Genomic DNA, 22,344 nt, shown 5'->3' on the forward strand with positions numbered 1-22,344 from the left:
TTGTGTGGAGTGCTCTATAAATGTCAACTAGGTCAAGTTGCTAGATTGTGCTGTTCAAGTCATCTATATTTTCACTGGTTTTGTATCTGCTTGATCTATGAGTTACAAAAAGGGGAGTTTTACAGTTTTTGACTTTGATTGAAAATGTATCTACTTCTCCTGGCATTTAAATCCTATTTTATTGCATGTATTTTTAAGCTCTGTTATTAAATCTATGAAGTTGTCAAATTCTTATATCCCCTTGATAAATTGGACATTTTTTATCATTAAGAAATGACCCAATTTATCCTTGAATCTAGAGGTAATAATATCAATAATCATATAATTAATGTGGTTTAGGAAACAAATTTGAAAGACTCATATTTCAAGGCAAATATGTTTGAACTATCTTGTCATTACCTACTTAAAATAATTTTTAAAATGACAAATATATAGCCACTAAATGTTGTATACACATTTAGTGCTTATTGCTATAATTAAGTCACTTTTTCTGCCTGGATTTCTTTAACTTCTTTGCAGAGGGAATGTAAAACAGTGCTTAAGGAAAATATGTTTTTAGATAAGCACATCTTTTTCTGTTCTAAAATTAACAGAAAAACTCACGATATGCAAAATTCGAAAGAATGTAGCGCAGAAAAGATGTGAAAATTACAAAACTAAAATAAATAATTCTACCATATTTAATTGAGTAATATATCTCAGAAATCAAAGAAAATGTTATGGCTTCTGTGATAGATCATAGCACTGTTTTTAGTGAATATTTTCTATATAAGTGAAATATTTGATTTTTTTGAATCACACTTTAAATACAAATTGAGATACAGCAAAAGCTTTGATTTCATTTTTAAAATAAAATAGAGATTACTTATTTAATTTTGACAAAATTAAATTTCTCATCCACACAGTATGCTTTCCTTGGATGTACGCTCCATGGTTCCCATAATTTGACAACTTGTAACTCTTACTGCAGAAAACTTACAATGAACAGTTTTATATGTTGTGCACTAAACAGCAATCATTCTGTGAATAATTACACTGAATATATTAGTGGCAAGCTAAAATTCACATGAATGGTATTTATATCTTTGATGAGTTCCACAATTTTAAAATATTAAATATTCATAATACTTTAAGATTTATTTGAAAGTGTTAATGAAACAGAAAGTGTAGAATCTGGATGCAACTCAAAACTGCCTCAAATATTTTATCTCACACCACATATGACATTAATAAAATTATATTCATGACCTATACATCTTTTAAAAATTTTAAATCATTTAGCAAAAAAAAAAAAAAAAAGAAAAAAAAAACCAAAAAACTCTGAGATGGGCATTTAGCAAAAAGAAAAAAATCTTGCTTAATTAATTTTGGCCCCTTCTAAAAGTTCTTCTAACTCATTTATCACTTATAATTTACATCAAAATACTTAAATAATGTATTTCATTTATAAATTTTTTGGAGAGAGGATTATCTTAGAAAATTTCTTTAATTATGCAATTTTATTTATCTTTAGTCATTGAGAGTTATGTAAGACTTTACTTCATACATTAGAGAAAAAAAGGAGTATTTACATCTTAAATTAGTTTATTGTATATAATGTAAGTTCTTTTTTTACCCATGTGATGCAGTTATATGTTGATTAATAAATTTGGTCATAATTCTACATATTGCAAGTAACATTAGATTTTTAGTAAGCCATTTCTTGCTGTGTAATAAAGGCTAATTCACTCTGGCTTCTAACACTTATGTCCATATTTCCATGTTTGAAGGGTGACTATTGCTCTACTAGACTAATATATAATTATCTTGACTTAATGTTAAGCTGCAGATTACATGCAAATCTCCTCCATATATTTCCTAACTCTCTTTAAATCATTGGTTACTACTTAAATCACTGACTTTTGATGGAAGATCCAAAAGAGCAAAAAGACAGGCCAACCTCCTGATTCATACTTAAACCTTTTGCTTATATCTCACTTTACTCTCTTTTGACCACAGCAAGCCAAAAAGCCAATCTCAAAATTAGGGACCCAGAAAGGAGTGAATGTTTGTTGAGAAGTATCTCATTTTGTATCATACATATTATCTTCGTTGGGTCTGTTTCTTAATATTGAATGCATGCATGCATGTACACACATAACTATTATTACACTTAAAATTTACATAAACAGTTAAATTTTGGGTTGCTACTCACAATTAAAATACTATTTTTATACTTAATGACATATCTTGGATTTAGGATTAGTACCAATCAATAAACTATCTGGTAACAAAATTTCCAAAAAAAAAAAATCTAAAATTATGTCTTTTTTGTCATAATTTTTTTGAGAACAATTTAAAAAGAGAAATTAAAAAAACTATAGTGAGAGTCTTCCAGTTTCAGCTTTGATGTGTAGAAAACTTGGAAGTCATTACTCCTGCCTTTTTTTTTTGTTTTTGAGATGTAGTGTCACTCATTTCAATCACTCTGTTGTCCAGGTTAGAGTGTGCTGGCGCGATGTTGGTTCACGGCAACCTCTGCCTCCTGGATTCAAGTGATTCTCCTGCCTCAGCCTCCTGAGTAGTTGGGATTGCAGGTGCGCCACCACACTTGGCTGATTTTGTATTTTTAGTAGAGATGGGGTTTCACCATGTTGACCAGGCTAGTCTCTAACTCCTGATCTCAGTTGACCCATCTGCCTCGGCCTCCCAAAGTGCTGTGATTACAGGTATGAGCCACTGCTTCCAGCCCTTGTCTTTAAAAGAAGAAGAAGAAGAAAAAAGGACACATTAAAGAGTAATGATCATGCTTAGATCAAGTAAAGAACTGAGGTCCAAGTCATGGCTTTTCTGTATCACCTAAGAGGGAAAAGCATATAGTTTGCAGGGTCAGGGCTTGAAGGAAAACTATGTGGAATGCTGTAGCCAGGGAAAATAGTAGATTATAAAGGTTGAAAAAAGAATAATACTACTGTATAAACACTTGTGTGTATAAACACTACTGTATAAACAGCCTGAGACATAGGCACACAAAATACTGAGATTTGACAAAAAGATTAAAGATAGCTCATCATTCTTCACACTTTGTTGGACAACAGCCAAACTCAGTATAACAGTATGTTAAATTTGAAAGAGCTAAACTTCACAGACAATCTCTGAGTAGGAGTATGTAGAAAAACCAATGTCAAGAGTAGAGAACAATATCAAAAAACTGGGAAGAAATGGAGCCTCTGGCACTTATAGAGCAAATATTTTTAAAAGCTTAATTTTTAGTGATATTAGTTAAATGCTCACACATGGTTCTATTTACCTTATTTCTCATTACTTGCTGGAAGGTGTACAACTTTCAACACCAAATGATAAGGCATGCCAAATGCAAATGAAAACACAATAATCAGAATAAAACTAAAAAATAGAAAGGTTGGAATTATCAGACAGGGAATGTAAAAATAGTAATAATTACTATGTTAAAGGCTCTATTTAAAACACTACAAAATGCAGTAACATATAGTCTTTCTAAGCACAGAAAGAGAATTTTAAGTAACAGTCAAAATTAAATTTTAGAAATTAAATATAAAAAGATTATAAATACATAAATTTTCTTATGAAATATTGGGATGTCTTGACAAGGATAAAGAAGGAATCAGTGAGCTTAAAATATAGGTCAAGATAGGTCAGCTTCCAAATTAAAGAGCAAAAAGAAAGAATGAAAAAAAAAGTAAATTTAAAACAAGCATAATATCCAAGAACCGTGAGACAATTTCAAAACTGTTACATACGCTTAATTAAAATACTTGAGAAGAAGGAGGAGGAGAATTTAGGGGAGGAGGAGATTGGTCAAAATTTTCAAAATTAATGACACCAAACCACAAACCAAAAGCTCAGAGAGTATCAAGTAACAAAAATAAAACAAAATAAAACAAAAACCCCAAACGAACAAAAGAACCACAATGAGGTGTATCACATTCAAACTGAAGAACATCAAAGACAAAAAGAAAAATCTGGAAACAAGTCAGAGGGTGGAATGTTTACATAGGGAGAAATCATCATGAGAATTACATGGGACTTAAAAACTTTTGAGCTCCTCCCCCAAAATCCTTGTCAACATTAATGTCATAAAACTGGCCGGGCGCGGTAGCTCACACCTGTAATCCCAGCACTTTGGGAGGCCGAGGTGGGAGGATCACGAAGTCAAGAGATCAAGACCATTCTGACCAACATGATGAAACCTTGTCTCTACTACAAATAAAAAATTAGCCGGGAATGGTGGCACTTGCCTGTAGTCCCAGCTACTCGGGAGACAGAGGCAGGAGAACCGTTTTAATCCGGGAGATGGAAGTTGCAGTGAGCCGAGATCACGCCACTGCATTCCAGCCTGGCAACATAGAGAGGCTCCATCTCAAAAAAAAGATTAAAAAAAAAAAAAAAAAAGATTAATGTAATAAAATGTTATCTTCACAGTTTCTTCTAGTAGTTTCTTAGTTTAAGTTGTTTCATTTAAGTCTTTAATCTATTTTCAGTTGATTTTTGTGCATGGTTATAGATAGGGGTATAGTTTCATTCTTCCTCATGTGAATATTTAGGTTTCCCAGAACCATATATGAAGAGACTGTCCTTTCCACTATGCATGTTTTTGGCAACTTTGTAAAAAATCAGTTGGCTGAAAATGCATGCATTTATTTTTAGGTTCTCTATGCCATTTCTTTGGTCTATGTGTCTGTTTCTATGTCTGTACCACGCTGTTTTGTTATTGCTTTGTATATATTATGAAGTCAGGTAGTGTGATGCCTTTAACTTTGTTCTCTTTCCTCAAGATTACTTTGACTATTTGTTGTCTTTTGTGGTTCTATAAAAATAGTAGGACAGGACACAAAACCAAAAATAGACAAACAGTATTTAGTGTTCCATCAAACTGAAAAGCTGCACAGCAAAGGAAGCAATCAACAGAGAGAAGGAACAACACAGTATGGGAGAAAATATAAGCAAATTATGCATCTGACAACAGCTAATATACAGAATATATAAACAACTGAAACAACTCAATATAAAAAAATCATCAAATTAAAAATGAACAGAAAACTTGCATAGACATTTCTCAAAAGAAGACATGAAAATGGTCAACAGGTACATGAAAAAATATGAACTCATCACTAATTGTAAGAGAAATGTAAATCAAAATCACAGTGACACATCATTTCGCACCAGTTAAAATGGCTATTATCAACAAAATAGTACATGCTGGTGAGGATGTAGGAAATGATATATGTTGGTGGGAATTCAAATTAGTATAGCCATTATGAACTATAGTGTGGAGGGTCCTCAAAAATGTAAAAATAAAGCTATCATAGAATCCAACAATACAATTACTAGGTATGTTTTTAAAGAATGATATCAGTATGTTAAAAAGATATCTACATTCCCGTGTTTATTGCAGCACTGTTGACTATGACCAAAATATTGAATCAATCTAAATGTCTATCAGTGGATAAATGTTTAAATATGTTGTATGTGTACACAATATACTATGATTCAGACACAGAAAATAATATCCTATCATTTGCAATGAGTGAATGTAGAAGACATTATATTTAGTCAAATAAGCCAAACAAAGAACAAACAGCATAATCTCACTCCTATTTGGAATCTAAAATGTTGATTTCATAGACGTAGAGGGTAGAGTAGTGGTTACCAGAGAATAAGGAGAATGGGTGAAATTGGGGAGAGGCTGGTCAATGGGTGCAAAGTTACAGTTAAATAGGAGGCCAGGCGCCGTGGCTCAAGCCTGTAATCCCAGAACTTTGGGAGGCCGAGACGGGCGGATCACGAGGTCAGGAAATCGAGACCATCCTGGCTAACATGGTGAAACCCCGTCTCTACTAAAAAAAATACAAAAAAACTAGCCGGGCGAAGTGGCGGGCGCCTGTAGTTCCAGCTACTGCGGAGGCTGAGGCAGGAGAATGGCGTAAACCTGGGAGGCGGAGCTTGCAGTGAGCCGAGATCGCGCCGCTGCACTCCAGCCTGGGCGACAGAGCGAGACTCCGTCTCAAATAAATAAATAAATAATTAGGAGGAATACGTTCTTGTGTTCTATTGCACAGTAGAGTGATTGTAGTTACGAGTAATATGTTGCATGTTTCAAAATATCCAGAGCAAAGGATTTTGAATGCTCTCATGACAATTTTGAATGTTTGAGGTGATGAACATGCTAATTATTTTGATTGGGTCACTACACAATGTATACATATATTGAAGCATCACATTGTATACCATAAATAGGTATAATTAATATGTGTCCACTGAAGATAATATAAAACTTTAAAAATTATGCAAGGAAGAAGACAGTTGAAACATCTAAAGTGTTTATAGACAAAACAAAACAAAACTATCAGCCTAGAATTCCATATTCAAAAAAGTATTCTTCAAATGTGAAAGAAAAATACTTTTTCTGATAAAAATAAATAAAAAATAAAAATTATGTCAATTAATCAAAAGCATATCTACCATGCAAAAAATTTTAGAATTCTTCAGGAGAAGGAAAATGATATGTTAGAAATAGTGATCAACATAAAGTAAAAAAAAGTATCTCACTAAAGAAACACGTAAAGGAAATAAACAATGTTTCATTTGTAAATTCTTAACAGATCTAAAAACTGGATGTTTAAGTCAGCATAGTAATAATGTATTGCTTGATCCATAGCATACAGATAAGTGAAATGAATGACAGCAATATTATAAGAGATAAAAGGGGGCAACTGGGTATAAATGGTAATATTACTTGTATTACATGTGAAGGGCTACAGTGTTATTTTATGATGGACGTACATTACTTTTAATGAATATTAAAAGTTTTAGAGCAATCATGGAAGCATAAAAAGAATTAGTATGTTAAAAGAAGAAATCAAATGAATCATATAAAATGCTCAAAAAAAAAAAAAAAGATGACAGAATGAAGGGAAAAAAATGTACCAAATAAGAAACAATTACAGATATGGTAATACTAATCCATAATCACTTTAAGGGTAAATTTATAAATGCACTAATTAAAATACAGATATTATCAGAATAGATTAAGATATAAAATAAAACAAAAAAATACAAATTTTATTTGAGTAACTCACTATTATAAAGACTCATGCAAATTAAAAGTAAAGAGATAAACCTATATTATACAAACAGACACAAAAATCCTGGAATAGATATATGAACTTTAGACAAAACTATTTACAAGAAAGATTACTCATAATAAAAGGAGTAATACATAATTATAAAGATATTAATTCTTCAAGAAGTCATACCAGTACTATAAATGTATCCACCTAACAAAATAATATCAAAATATGAGACAAAAAGGTAATAAGACCAAAATAGATGTAAACATATACACTATTTTAGTTCAAAAACTTATTACCCCTGTATTACTTACTGGTAGATAAATATGGAAGTAAATCTATAAGTATACTAGTGGTCTGAACAGCACTATCAATCAATTTAATGCAATTAAAATTTATAGAATTCTCCATTCAATAACAGCACACACATTCTTCTCAAGTTCACATGGAACATATAATGATAGACAACATTGTGGGCCCTCCCATACATTAACAAATATCAAAAAACAGAAATAAAGTGTATTTTCAGACTACAATAAAAATAAAAATATGTAAGGGCTATACTCAAATATTTGGAAATTCAATGATGCACAGTTAAAGTATAGAAAGAAGAAAAAGTGACAGGAGAAGTTACTGAGGAGATATAAAAAGGTCAAAGGAAAATGGAATTAAAAGGTAGAAATAAAAAACATAAACTATATTTCTAAACCTAAGTTTCATTAAGTTCAATGTAATTTGTAAGCAATGATACCAGGCCGATTTAGTCCATACCAGAAGACTGAGGGTGCTGGGAATTTAATCATGTCAATCCAGGCTTTTATACACGATTAACTAAAAAAAACAATGCATGCCCTTGAAGTATTTTTCTACAATTAGAAAACAGAAATAAGTCAAAAGGAGTCAAATCAGGACCTTAAGGTAGATTTCTTATTATTTTTCTTCAAAATGCTCACAAAATTGCCCTCATTTGAGGGGAATGAGCAGAAGCATTGTTGTGGTGCAGAGAGACTGGTGAAGCTTTCCCAGGAGGTTTTCTGATAAACTTTGGTTAACTTTCTCAATACACTTCTATAATAAGCAGATGTTACTGTTCTTTGGGTCTCAAGAAAGTAAACCAGCAGAATTCCTTGACCATCCCAAGAAACTGTTGCCATGATATTTCCTCTTGACCAGTCCACATTTGCTTTGACTGGACCACTTCCACTTCTTGATAACCATTGCTTTGATTGTGCTTTGTCTTCAGGATTGTACTGGGAAAGCCATATTTCATCTCCTGTGGAAACTATGTAAAGAAAATTTTCAGGACCATGATCCTATTTGTTTAAAATTCCATTGAAAGCGATGCTCGGGTCTGCAGCCAATTTGGACACAATGGTTTTGGCACCCTTTGAGTGGAAAGTTTGTTCAACTTTAATGTTTTCATTAGAATAATGTCAGCTTAACCAATTGAAATGTCTATGGTGTTGGCTATTGTTACTGCTTTTAATTATTGATCATTGTCAATTAGTGCAAGAACAATATTTGTTTTTTCTCATAAATTCATCTGAATGGTCTACACTGCAGGCTTTCTTTTTAAACTTGTCTTGTCTCTTCTTGAAATGAATTAACTGATGATTTATTTGGGACACTCCCCATCATTTTTTTGTAAAGCATCCGTGATTTTACCATTTTTCTATCCAAGCTTAATCACAAATTTGATGTTCTTGTTTCAATGTTAGCAGAATTAATGTTGCTCTGATAGGACCTTATTCAAAACTGATGTCTTATAGTACTTCAGGCTACATTCTGTTCAAACGTGTTATAACAAGTTAGTACCAGATTATTTTGGTGCAAAAGAAATTTAAACCATGAATAGTTTTTTTTAATAATACACACTTTTTCACAAATGTTTGAAGACTCCCTCGTATTTTACAGTACTGTTTATATGTTGATATAAAAAAACACACAAAAATCATTGTGTTGCAATTAACTAAAGTATTTAGTGAAGTAGCAGGTTATACACATATGTATCATAGGAAAAACAGGATATATCATATAACTTCTACAGATAAGAGCAGAGACTCCGTCTCGGTTTACGTAGGCACATTCTAGGATATTTGCCTGGTGACAAGGTTGTCTAATAATGCATTTCTCAGAAAGTAGCTTCCTTGGTAAATAATGAGTGACTGTACTTCAGACATAAATTCCTATTCTTATGCTCATTTCCTAAGATAGTAGAAGCTCAGTTAATTGATTTTCTATTTCTCTTTTATAATATATACATTTAATACGATAACATTTATTAAGCATAATTTATCTGTATTCCACAAATTTTGCTAAGTTGTATTTTCCTTTAACTCAAACATGCATTTAGTATAAAAGATAAAAAGTGGTACACCTGAATAAGGCACTTATCATGAATGAAGCTCATAGTTCTGGAAGTTACCCTTGGGGAGTCAGTGAGTGAGTAAGTGATGAGTGAATGTGAAGTGCTGCAACATGACTGTGCACTAATGTAGAATTTATAAAAATTGTACACTTAGCCTATACTAAATTTATACAAAAATATTTTCCTTCATAATAAATTAACCTTAGCTTACTGTAGCTTTTTTTTAATTTTGTAAACATTCTACTTTTTTAACTTTTGACTTTTCATATTTTATTTTATTTTACTATTTAAACTAAACTTTTAAACTTTTATCAGTTATTCAGAAAACCCCTCCAGGAGTTCCTCAATGTCATCTGCATCCACATCCAGGTTAAATGTGCTTGCCATCTGAATTAATGCCTTGTTGAGTAATAACACAAATTAGAAAAGGAGAAGTAAAACTAAATTTATTTGCAGATGACAATTTTCTATGCATAAAATTTCAAAATAGTATACCAAAAATGTCTGGTACTGTTATAATAAGCAGATATAGCAATGTTACAAGATATATTACTATTTACATAATGGTAATGAATAATATAATTGGAAATAAAAGTACCACCACCAATAAAAGAACACAATAGTACACATAAATCTAATAAAATATTTAAAGAGCATCTGTGCAGAAAACTACAAATGATTCATGAAAGAAAACACAGACATAAATAAAGAGATAAAGCCAAACTGCACAAGCATTTTCACAGATAGCTTGTTTCTAGTTTTTATCGTGGGATATTCGGTGTTTCTAACTTGGTGAATTAAAATCCTGTTTCTATTCTGTGAGATGAATCCACACATCACAAAGCATTTTCACAAATCTCCTTTTTGTTTGTTTGTTTTCATTGCAGGATATTTGGTTTTTCAACACAGTTGTTAAAGGGTCAGAAATGTCCCTTTGTACATTCTACAAAAATAGTGTTTTCAACCTAGTGAATAAAAACAGTTTCCATTCTTCGAGATCAATTCACACACCACAAAGCATTTTCACAGATTGCTTGTTTCTAGTTTTTGTCGCGGGATATTCGGTTTTTCAATATAGGCTTCAATTTGCTAAGAAATGTCACGTTGTGGATTCTGCAAAGTAGTTGTTCCAAACTGGTGAATCAAAACCCAGGTTTCATTCTGTGAGATGAATACATATGTCACAAAGGATTTTCACCGACAGCTTGTTTCTAGTTTTTAATGTGGGATATTCTGTTTTTTACAATAGGCTTTGATGATCTCAGAAATGTCCGTTCATAGATTCTATGAAAAGAGTGTTTCCAACCTGATGAATGACAACTCCTGTTCCATTTTGTGAGATAAATCAACACATCCTCGAAAGCATTTTCACAGAGAGCTTGTTTCTGGTGTTTATAGTGCGATTTTCGATTTTTCACGAAAGGCAACAATGGGCTCATAAACGTCCCTTCGTAGATTCTTCAAAAAGAGTGTTTCCAATCTGGTAAATCAAAGTACAGGTTATATTCTGTGAGATGAATCAACACAACACAAGATGTTTTCACAGATAGCTTGTTTCTAGTTTTAATCGTGGGATATTCGGGTTTTCACTGCGGGCTTCAATGGGAAGAGAAATGTCCGTTCTCAATTATACAAAGAATGTTTCCAACCTGTTGAATGAAAGTACACATTCCATTCGGTGAGATGAATCCACATATCACAAAGCTTTTTCACAGGTAGCGTGTTTCTAGTTTTTATCGTGAGATTTTCTACTTTTTCCTTATGGGCCTCAATGGGTTCAGAAATAGTTCTACGTTGATTCTACAGAAAGAGAGTTTTAAATCTGATGAATTATAACACAGGTTCCATTGAGTGAGATGAATCCACACTTCACAATGCATTTTCACATATAGCTTGTTTCTAGTTTATATCATGGGATATTCAATTTTTTCTTATTGGCCTTGATGGGTTCAGAAACATCCGTTCGTGGATTCTACAAAAACAATGTTTCCCACCTAGCGATTCAAAACACAGGTTCCATTCTGTGAGATGAACATACACACATCTCAAAGCATTTCCACAAATAGCTTGTTTCAAGTTTTATTGCAGGATATTTATTTTTACTGTAGACCTTAATGGGCTCAGAAATGTTCTTTCGTAGATTCTACAAAGAGAATATTTCTAATCAGGTGAGTTAAAAAGCACAAGTTCCATTCTGTGAGATGAATCCACACATCACAAAGCATTTTCACGGATAGATTTTTTCTAGTTTTTATCACGTGATTTTTGATTTTTCCTTATGGGCATCAATGGGCTCAGAAATATCTCTTCGTTGGTTCTACAGAAAGAGTGATTCCAATCTGATAAATTATAATGCAGGTTCCATCCTGTGAGATGAATCCACACTTCGCAATGAATTTTCACATATAGTTTGTTTCTAGTTTATGTCATGGGTATTCAATTTTTTCTTATTAACCTTAATGGTCTCAAAAACGTCCATTCATAGATTCTACAAAAAGAATGTTTCCCACCTAGTGAATCCGTGAGATGAACACACACATCACAAAGCATTTCCACAAATAGTTTGTTTCAAGTTTTTATTGCATGGCATTCAGTTTTTCACTATAGACCTTAATGGGCTCAGAAATGTCCCTTTGCAAGTACTAAGAATGTTTCCAACCTAGAGAATCAAAACCCAAGTTCCATTCTATGAGATGAATCCACACATCAAAAGACCTTTTCTCAGGTAGCATGTTTCTAGATTTTATCACTTGGTATTCTGTTTTTCAATACAAGCTTCGATGGGCTTAGAAATGTCTCTTCATGCAGTCTTTGAAAGGAGTGTTTCTAACCTGGTGAATGAAAACACAGGTTCTATTCTGTGAGATAAATCCACACATTACAAAGCATTTTCACAGATAGCTTGGTTCTAGTTTTTATCGTGTGATATTGGGTTTTTCACTACAGCTTTCAAAGGGCTCAGAAATGTCCCTTTCTATATTCTACAAAAAAGTGTTTCCAACGTGGATAATCAAAACACAGTCTCCATTCTGTGAGATGAACCCATATGTCACAAAGTGGTTTCACAGATCTCTTTTTTCTAGTTTTTATAAGGAGATATTTGGTTTTTAAGTATGAGTTACAATTTGCTCAGAAATGTATCTTCATAGATTCTACAAAAATAATATTTGTATCTTGATAAATCAAAATACAGGTTCCATTCGGTGAGATGAATCTACTCATCACAAATCTTTTTCAAACATAGTTCGTTTCTAGTTTTTATCCAAGGATATTGGGTTTTTCACTATGGACCTCAATGTCCTCAGAAATCTTTCGCAGATTCTACAAAAGTGTGTTTCCAAACTGGAGAATCAAAACACAGTTCCATTCTGTGAAATGAATCCACACATCACAAAACATTTTCACAGATAGCTTGTTTCTAATTTTTATTGTGGGATATTCGGTTTTTCACAATAGGCTTTAATGGGCTCAGAAATGTCCTTTTGTAGACTCTACAAAGAGAGTGTTCCCAACCTGGTGAATCAAAAGACAGGTCCCATTCTGTGAGATGAATCCACACGTCACAAGCATTATAAATAGTTTGTTTCTAGTTATTATCATGTGATATTCTGTTTTTACTATCGTCTTCATAGGGCTCAGAAATGTCCCTTCATGGATTCTACAAAAAGAGTCTTTCTAATGTGGTGAATCAAAACACAGGTTTAAGTCTGTGAAATGAATCCAAATATCATAAAGCATTTACAAAGATATCCTGTTTCTGGTTTTAATTGTGGTATATTTGGATTTTCAAATATACCACAATTTTATTTGAAATGTCCCTTCATAGATTATACAAAAGAGTGCTTGCATCCTGGAAATTAAAACAAAGTTTCCATTCTGTGAGATAAATTCACATGTCACAAAACATTTTCACAGGTATATTGTTTCTAACTTTCATCGGTTATATTCTGTTTTTCACTATTGGCCTAAAAGGACTCAGATATGTCCCTTGTAGATTCTACAAAAAGAGTGTTTTCAACTGGTGAATTAAAATGCAAGTTTCATTCTGTGAGATGAATCCACACATCTCAAAGCATTTTCACAGATAGCTCGTTTCTAGTTTTAATCAGGGATATTCAGTTTTTCACTATAGGCCTCGAAAAGCTCAGAAATGCCACTTCACAGATTCTACAAAAAGAGTGTTTCTTACATGGTGAATTAAAACACATTTCCATTCTGTGAGATGAATCCACACATCACAAAGCATTTTCACAGATAGCTTGTTTGTAGTTTTAATCATGGGACATTCTGGCTTTCAGTAAAGGTCTAATTGGGCTCAGACATGTTCCTCTGTAGATTCTACAAAAAAAGGGTTGTTAACCTAGTGAATCCAAACACAGGTTCTATTTCTGAGATAAATGTACACATCACAAAAGCATTTTCACCGACAGCCTGTTTCTAATTTTTATCATGGAATATTTGGTTTTTCACAATAGGCTTCAATGGGCTCAGTAATGTCCCTTCCTAGAACCTACTACAGGAATGTATCTAGCCTGGTGAATAAAAACAATGCTTCCATTCTGTGATATTAATCCACACATCAAAAGGCATTTTCACAGATAGCTTGTTTATAGACTTTTATGGTGCGACATTTGATTTTTCACTATACACTACAATAAGCTCAGAAATGTCTCTTTGTAGACTTTTAAAAAGAGCGTTTCCAACCTGATGAATCAAAACACAGATTTTTATTCTCTGAGATAAATCCAACATCACAAAACATTTTCACAGATAGCTTGTTTCCGCTTTTTATCATGGGATATTCAGTTTTTCACAATAGGCTTTAATGGGCTCAACAATGTGCCGTCATAGATTCTACAAAAAGAGGGTTTCCAACCTGGAAAATCAAAGCACAGGTTCTATTCTGTGAGATGAATCCACACATTATAAACCATTGTCACAGACAGCTTGTCTTCACTTTTTATCATGGGATATTTGTTTTTTCACTATAGGCTTCAAAGGGCTCAGAAATGTCCCTTCATATATTCTGCAAAAAGAGTGTTTCCAACGGGGTGAATCAATACACAGGTTCCTTTCTGTGAGATGAATCCACATATGACAAAGCCTTTTCACTGATACCTGTTTCTATTTTGTATGGGAGGTTATTGAGTTTTTAAATATGGGCTTCAATTTGCTCAGAAATGTCTTTCAGTAGATAGTACAAAAAGAGAGTTCCCATCCTTTTCAATCAAATACAGGTTGCATTCTGTGAGAGGAATTCACACATCACAAAGCACTTACACAGATCTCTTGTTTGTAATTATTATCGAGGGATATTCGGTTTTTCACTCTAGGCTTCAATTGGATCAGAAATGTCTCTCCGTAGGTTCTAAAAAAAGAGTGTTTACAACCTGGTGAATCAAAACACATTCAATTCTGTGAGAGAAATCCACACATTACAAAGCAGTTACACAGATCACTTGTTTATGTTTTTTATCCAGGGATATTCAGTTTTTCACTCTGGGCTTCAAAGGGCTCAGAAATATTCCTTTGTAGATTCTACAGAAAGAGTGCTTCCAAACTGGTGGATGATTCAGGTTCCATTCTGTGAGATGAGTCCACAGGTCACACAGTATTTTTATAGGTAGTTTGTTTCTAGTTTTTATTGCAAAATATTTGCTTTTTCAGTATGGGTATCAATGGTCTCAGAAATGTCCCTTAGTTGATTCTCTAGAAACAGTGTTTCCATCCTGGGTATCAAAACACAGGTTCCTTTCTGTGAGATGAATCCACACATCAGAATTTTCACAGACACATTGTTTCTAGTTTATATCGCAGGATACATGTTATTTCCTTATGGGCATCAAAGGGCGCAGAAATGCATGGTCATTGATTATACAGAAAGAATGTTTCAACCTGGTGAATCAAATGCAGGTTTCATTCTGTGATATGAACTTCCGAGTCACAAAGCATGTTAACAGGTAGTTTGTTATAATATTTATCACAGGATATTTGGTTTTTTACTATAGGCTTCAATGGGCTCAGAAACATCCTATTGTAGATACTACAGAAAGAGTGTTTTTAATGTTGTGAATTGGTATATAGGTATGTTCTGTGCAATGAATCCAAAATCAGAAAGCATTTTCACAGATACCTTGCTTCTAGTTTTAATCATGGGATATTCTGTTTTTCAATATAAGCCTCAGTGGGCTCAGAATGTCTTTTCATAGATTCTACAAAATTACTGTTAACAACCTGGCAAATCAAAACACAGGTTCCTTTCTGTGAGATGAATATTCACATCACAAAAAGTTTTCACAGATAGATTGTTTCTAGTTTCGATTGTGGACTATTTGGGATTTCACTGTAGGCCTCAGTGGGTGCACAAAAGTCTTTTCATTGATTCTACAAAAAGAGTGTTTCCTCCCTGGTGAATCTAAACACAGTTTTCATTCTGTAGATGAATCTACACTCAAAACATTTTCACAGATAGCTTGTTCCTACTTTTAATCGCAGCATATTAGGGTTTTCAATTTGGCCTCTTTGAGCTCAGAAATATCCCTTTGTAGGTTCTACAAACAGAGTGTTTACAACCTGGTGAGTCAAAACTCAGGTTCCATTCTGTGAGATGAATCCACTCATTACAAAACTTTTTCAAATATAGCTTGTTTCTAGTTTTTATCACAGGATATTTTGTTTTTCACTGTAGCCCTCAGAAATGTCCCTTCGTAAATTCTACAACAAAAATGTTTCCAACCCGGTGAATCAAAATACAGGTCTAAATCCATGGAAGGAATCCACACCTCACAAAGCATTTTCACAGATAGCTTGTTTCTAGTTTTATCGCGACATACTCGGTTTTTCACGTTAGGCCTCAACGGGCTCAGAAATGTCCCTTCATAGATTCTACAAACAGTTTTTCCAACATGGAGAATCAAATCACAGGTTCCATTCTGTGAGATGAATCCACACATCGGAAAGCATTTTAACAGATACCTTTTTTTCTAGTTTTTAACGATAGGCATCTAAGGGCTGAGAAATGTTCCGTCGTATATTTAAAAAAAGAGGGGTTTCCACCCTAACCACATGTTCCACTCTGTGAGATGAATCCACACATCACACGGCATTTTCACAGATACTTTTTGTTTCTAGTTTTTATTTCAGGATATTAAATTTCATCTTAGGCCTCTCAATGGGCTTAGAAATATCCCTTTGTATATTTTACAAAATGAATGTTTCCAATCTAGTAAATGCAAACACAGGTTCCATTCTTTGAAATCAATCCACACATCACAAAGTATTTTCCCAGATAGTTTGTTTCTATTTTTTATCCCAGGATACTCGGTTTATCACCATAAGCTTCAATGGGCTTCGAAATATCCCTTCATAGATTCTACAAAATGAGTGTTTCCAACCTGTTGAATTTAAACACGGGTTCTGTTCCATTCGATTAATCTACACATCTCAAGGCATTTTCACACACATTTTCGTAGATTCTTCGCCAGAAGTGTCCAACCTCATGAATCAAAATGCAGGTTTTATTCTCTGAGATAATCCACAAATCATGAACTATTTTCACAGATGGCTTGTTTCTAGTTTTTATCATGGGATATTCGATTTTATCTTATGTGCGTCAATAGGCACAGAAATGTCTCTTCGTACATTCTACAAAAGCAGTGTTTCCAACCTGGTGAATCAAAACACAGGTTTTTTTCAATGACTTGCTTCAAATGTGTTGATAAGCAATGAGAACAATTTGTTATATCTAACCATTATTTAAAAACTTTATTTAAGTCTAAGTAAACAAGCGTGTGGATAGAATGTAAGAGGTGATGCATATTTATTATATAGCAATACAATTTGTTTGGAATGCTTGCTTCTGTTTACATGACCTTAGTTTACCTGATGTTTTATTAAGACCAAGCTAACATACATCATTTAAATGTTTGTAATTATCTATTATCTGTCTTTGAAATTTAACTTTTGTTAAACTGCTCCGATGAAATGGCATTTTGAAAAAAGGAAAGCAATAAATGCAACTCTGAAAATAGCAGTTTTATAAATGCATAGTGACAGGGTTTATTAATCACTGCAATGAAATTAACAGTGCATAGTTAAGATAAAATCATTCAATTCATGGGCTTGAAGAATATCAAAGAGATCTTTAAATATATTAATGTGATCTAAGATAAATCTAGTTTTAAACTTTAAACATAATTATGAGGTTCAGTAATTTTCACCCTAAATAAAAAATGGATTTGAAATATGGGGCTTTGGCCCGGTGCAGTGGTTTATGCCTACAATCCCAGCTACTCAAGGGGCTAATACAGAAGAATTGCTTGAACACAGGAGGCCAAGGTTGCAGTGAGCTCAGATCGCACCACTGCACTCCAGCCCAGGAGATGCCGTCTCAAAAATAAATAAATAAAATAAATAAAAATAATACACACACACACACACACACACACACACACACTCCTAGGAATCCAAGTAATGCATTTGAGAAACTTCAGAAAGAGCAACTGAAAAACAATTATGTTGATTAGGGATAAAAAGAAAGTGAAACAATGACATTGGATTATACAGACAGATATTCAATTATGATTCAGAATGGCTAGAGATGATTATTCTACTAATGTTTTAAAAATAAATCACCTGGCCAGGAGCGGTTGCTCAAGCCTGTAATCCCAGCACTTTGGGAGCCCGAAGCGGGCGGATCACGAGGTCAGGAGATCCAGACCATCCTAACCAACACTGTGAAACCCCGTCTCTACTAAAAAAAAAAATACAAAAAATTAGCCGGGCGTGGTGGCGGGCGCCTATAGATCCAGCTACTCCGGAGGCTGAGGCAGGAGAATGGCGTGAACCTGGGAGGCGGAGCTTGCAGTGAGCCGAGATTGTGCCACTGCACTCCAGCCTGGGAGACAGACGGAGACTCCGTCTCAAAAAAAAAAAAAAAAAAAAAAAATTAACAATAAATAAATAAATAAATAAAAATTAAAAAAATAAATCACCTAAGACAGAGGCTTAGTTGCATTAAAAATCTATAAATTTTATTTAAATAGGATACTATTATAAGTTTAATTTTCAGGAGCTAAGAGCACAAATGTGATTATTGCTGATTTTCTTTTCCTAAAAATACATTTTATTGTATATACTTGAGATTCAGAACATAATGCTATGAGGTAGATATAAAGAGTGCAAAAGATTGCTATAGCGAAGCAAATCAATGATTCATCATCTCCCATAGTTATACATTTTGTTTTGTTATGCTTTTTTGGCAAAACCAAATAACATGTACTCATTTAGCATGACTCCAAAACACAGTACAATTTTATTATTTATAGTTCTTATGTTGTACAATAGATTTCTAGATTTGTTCATCCCACGTATCTGCTACTTTATATACTCTGACTTATTTCCCCTCATTTTCTGTCCCCTACCCCCAACACCTTGTAAACACGGTTTTGTTCTCTATCTGTTCATGTTTTATGTATTTTTTTTCAGATTTCACATATAGGTGAAATAATGCAATACTTTTCTTTCTGTCTTTGGCTTATATTTTACTTAGTATAACACACTTCAGGCTCTTCTATGTTGCAGAAAATAGCAAGTTGCTATTCTTTTTTAACTTAAATAATATTCAATTATATATGTGTATCACAGTTTTAAAAAAAATCAATTTATTAATAATGCTGTAATTAACATGGGAATATGAATATCTTTATGAGGTGGTGATTTCATTTCTTTGAGTGTATGCCCAGAAGAGAGATTGCTGGGTTATTTGATAATTCTATTCTCAATTTCTTTAGAAACCTCCATACCGTTTGTCATAATGGCGGTAACAATCTATATTTCTGTCAACAGTTGCTATGCGTTCTCTTTTCTCAACATCCCCGCCACATTTTTTCATCTTCTTCAGTTAGCATAATAGCCGCTCTAAGGGGTTTGAGATAATATGTCACAGTAATTTTGTTTTGCATTCCTTTGATGATAAATGATGTTGAGCATCTTTTCATATGTCTTGGCCATTTTTTATGTCTTATTTATAGAAATGTGTATTCAGGTCTTTTGCCCATTTTTAATTGGGTTATTTGTTTTTCACTATTGAGTTGTTTGAGTTCTTTATACATTTTGAATATTAACACCTCATCAGATACAAAGTTTGAATTTTTGTTTCGCAATCCTTAGACTGTCATTTCATTTTGCTGATTTTTTTGCGTGTGTGTCTGAATAATCTTTAAATTTTGTGTAATCTCATTTGTCTACTTTTACTTTTGTTGCTTGTGCTTTTGGGGTCATATCTGAAAAAAAAAAAAAGTCATTATCCAGACCAATGTTATGAAGCTTTTTCTGCATGTTTTCTTTCAGTACTTTTACAGTTTCAGGTCTTATGTTCAAGTTTTACATGTACTTTAAGTTGATATTTGCATATCGTGTGAGATAAAGGTCTAATTTCTTTATTTTGCATGTGGATATCCAGTTTCCTCAACACAATTCATTTTGTCCTCTCTCCATTATGTGTTTTGGACCCTTTTATCAAAAATCAATTGCTGAAAGTGCATACATTTATTTCTATGCTGTTTTGTTTCACTGGTGTATGCATATATATATATTTTTAATTCTAGTATCATACTATCTACATTACTAGAGCTTTTCAACATAATTTTATGGATGTGTGATGCCTCCAATTTTGTTTTTCTGTCTCAGAATTGTATTGGCTTTTCAAGTGTTTTTTGGTTTGTTTGCTTTTTGTTGTTGTTGTTGTTTCAGTTCCACATAGATTTTAGAATTATTTTTCTGTTTATGTAAAGAATGTCATTTGGGGCCAGGTGCGGTGGTTCATGCCTGTAATCCCAGCACTTTGGGAGGACCAGGTGGGCGGATTACCTGACTCAGGAGTTCACGACCAGCCTGGGCAACACAGTAAAACCCGTCTCTACTAAAATACAAAAAAAGTATTCGGGCTTGGCGGCGTGTCCTTTAGTCCCAGCTACTCTGGAGTCTGAGGCAAGAGAATTGCTTGATCCAGGGAGGCAGAGGTTGCGGTGAGCCGAGATTGCGCCACTGCACTCCAGCCTGGGCGACAGAGCGAGACTGCGTCTCAAAAAAATATGAAGAATGTCATTGGGATTTTGAAAAAGATTCTGTTAAACCTGAATGTTGCCTTAGATAATATGGACATTTACAAAATATTAATTCTTCCAGTTTATGAGCATCAGGTGCCTTTCCATTTGTTTGTGTAATTTTCCAATTTTTTTATTACTGTTTTGTAGTTTTAAGTATGTAGATTTTTATTGGTGCGTTTTCACACTGCTGTAAAGATACTACCTTAGACTGGGTAATTTACAACAAAAGATGTTTTATTGACTCACAGTTCCGCGTTGCTGGGGAGGTCTCAGGAAATTTAGGAGTATGGCAGAAGGTGAAGGGGATGCAAGCACCTTCTTCATAAGACAGCAAGAGAGAGAGAAAGAGCGAGGAAGTGCCACACATAAAACCATCAGCTCTCGTGACAACTCACTCAGCATCACGAGAATAGCGGGGGAGAAACCACCCCCATGATCCAATCACCTCCCACAGGTCTCTCCCTTGAAACGGGGGACGGTGGGGTGGAGGGGATTACAATTCAAAATGAGATTTGTGTGGGGACACAGAGCCAAACCATACCAAGATTTTTTCATCTCTTTGACTACATTTATTCCCAGGTACTTTTTTGTTTTGATGCTGTCATGAATAATTTTTTCTTTTTTTGTCTTGTGGAGAAACTTAAGAATAATTTATATCTTTTTCAGTTAGTAATTATTTATGTATAAAATGCAATAATTTTTAAGTTGATTTTTTATTCTACAACTTTACAAATTTTATTAGTTCTTAAAGTGTTTTGTGAACTCCTTGTGGTTTTTACATATGGAATTATATCAAATTATATTATCTATAAGACAACAAATAAAAATAAAAGCATCCAAATTGGAAAGAAATAAGTAAAATTATCACAATTTTTATGTACCTAATGTATAGCCACTAGTTAGGAAAGCAGGTTTCAAAGTAACATTATTTCTTCCAGCACACACACAAGCACATTTTAAACTTCTAAAACTTACATTGTTAGCATCAGCAAGTGGAATTCCAAAAAGTGATCTTAATGCACAGTTTAAATTTATTTGTTCAACTTATGCTACTTTTCTGAAAACAGAGCTCTATGCTTGGTATTCTCTTTCAATTCTACAAATTGTTAAAACTTTGGATTGGGACAGGGCATGGTGGCTCATGCCTGTAATCCCAGCACTTTGGGAGGCTGAGGCGGGTGGATCACCTGAGGTCAGGAGTTTGAGACCAGCCTGACCAACATGTCAAAACCTGGTCTCTATAAAAACACAAAAATTAGCCAGGCCTGGTGGCGTGTGCCTGTAATACCAGCTACTGGGGAGGCTGAGGCTGGGGAATCACTTGAACCTGAGAAGTGGAGGTTGAGGTGAGTCGAGATTGAGCCCCTGCACTCCAGCCTGGGGGACAGACAGGGTGAGACCTCATCTCAAAAACAAAACAAAACAAAACAAAAAAACCTTTGGGTAGGAGTAAACTATTTTATGTTGATTTTTGTTGTTTCCAAAATGTCAAAATTAAGTCATTCTAGAAGATTATTTAATTTTTCAAAAATTTTAGATTTAGGGGATGCATGTGCATGTTTGTTACACAGGTATATTGCATAATGGTGGAGATTGGGCTGCTGGTGTATCCATTAAGCAAATATTGAACACTGTACGCAATAGGTATTTATTCAACCCTCACCTCCCTCCTACATTTTCCCCTTAGGAGTGTCCAGTGTCTATCATTTATATCTTTATGTTTATGTGTATCCATTGGTATACATTGATTAGCTCCCTCATATAAGTGACGACATATGAG

General features: G+C 33.7%; 1 long non-coding RNA gene across 3 annotated transcripts in view; it reads right to left on the minus strand.

Annotated features, from left to right (window-relative positions):
* Positions 1–16,599: 16,599 nt before the first annotated feature.
* The window catches only part of LOC105472978 (uncharacterized), a 51,298-nt gene continuing 45,553 nt past the window's right edge, over positions 16,600–22,344 (minus strand). For all 3 annotated transcript variants that reach the window (XR_011624334.1, XR_011624332.1, XR_011624330.1), the window contains one exon: positions 16,600–17,122. This is a non-coding gene — a long non-coding RNA (uncharacterized lncRNA). The remainder of the gene's footprint in view (positions 17,123–22,344) is intronic.

Source organism: Macaca nemestrina, chromosome 6, assembly GCF_043159975.1.
Source record: "Macaca nemestrina isolate mMacNem1 chromosome 6, mMacNem.hap1, whole genome shotgun sequence".
NCBI lineage: Eukaryota > Metazoa > Chordata > Mammalia > Primates > Cercopithecidae > Macaca > Macaca nemestrina.